Genomic DNA, 1516 nt, shown 5'->3' with positions numbered 1-1516 from the left:
TTTCGAGGTTGCGATCACATTGTTTATATTCGGGCGGAACAACAGCGTGTTGTGCTTGCGGTCTTCAAGTTCGGAAATAACGGGCGACAATGATACATAACTTTTAAGCAGGAGGCGTTCATAGCATTCGACAATCTGAAGCGACATGTGCCGCGGGTGTTTGCACCGCCTCATCACGGTTATCGGGTACGTTTCAAGTTTTTATCCACCTATCAAGGGGAGAGAGAGCGAGACTATGTCCAGGAGCGAGGACCCTTACACCGCAATGGTGGTGGCCCTTCATCGAAAGGCAATACTGTTACACTGCAGTTTTATTTCCTACACATAAGTTATCGCAACTTCACTTCTGCATCAAAATGCTTCTGTCTCCTAGCAGAGATGGGATAATGACTCAAATAAATTCGTGTAGTTTAAAGTCTTCGTCCTCCCATTAGTGCATACCCCCCTGACATTTCCGCCTCGCCAAACTTATGATAAGCATGTATCTTGAATCTAGGTCTACTAGACCCTGTTTCAAGCCAACAAAGGCCTCAAAATTTACAGGATGGTTCAAAAGACCCTTTGTAACTATCAAATACCACCGTCGCAAGACGTATGAATGTGTCGTACAGTATTTGGCATCTTCAGGTCCTCATGTAGTTTATTGATTTTGAGAATCGCGCATCACACGTAAATGTACGATGCTTCTCCATCTATCAGGTAGTTTCACGGCTACGCAATACACGGGACGCTAATTTTGGTAAAAATCAACAGCCTTGGGATCTGAACCTTCTACTGAATGTAGCTATTTTTGGAGTTAGGTTATATCGACACAGATTCCAAAGAGATACAGTAGAACTCGCTTCACTTCTAGTAGGCCTGTATATTTTGGGAAGAGGTCGACGTTTTTCGGGAAGAGCACATGCACATGCATAAATTCTATTCAAGAAGACGGAATACTCCGCATGTGAGAGCCCGTTTGTGCACGTGGCTCTCGACCGCTAGCGACGCTATCCGGTGCAGAGCCAATTTGTGCTTAACTTAACCTCTCTTAGATCATCCATTCGTGCATTCAATGTATAAGTGCTCACCGAAAGATACCAAGTTTGGGGGCGTTTTGCTACCAACGGTGTCTGTTGTAGCGTTCCTAAAGTGTTTACCAGCGTATTTGTGTATCATAACTGGTTATCCCATTCAGACAAGTGAAGCACAAACTAAACAATTTTGAGACACGTAAGTGTTTGAAATGTGAATATTCGGATCATTCGATGATGGTTTGCTTTCAGAACAAGTAAAAATGATCATACACCTCCAACCAAGGTCGGTATGATTAAAGGAGGTGAACAACAGTGGATCAAGCAAGCATTGGATAGAGTATAACTCATATTAAGTATCTAGTAGATATTATTAGTCCCAAATACATGTACTCTTGAGGCAGGTGACTGATTACTGTGAAGGCTCTCGAAAGCACATTTTGGTAGAGTGTACAAACTCGACATTTGTGACTTTTTTAACGCGGACTATTCAAGTCGATACG

Source organism: Plasmopara halstedii (genome assembly GCF_900000015.1).
Source record: "Plasmopara halstedii genome assembly, contig: Scaffold_658, whole genome shotgun sequence".
Classification (NCBI taxonomy): Eukaryota; Oomycota; class Peronosporomycetes; order Peronosporales; family Peronosporaceae; genus Plasmopara; species Plasmopara halstedii.
Note: the sequence above shows the minus strand (reverse complement) of the source record.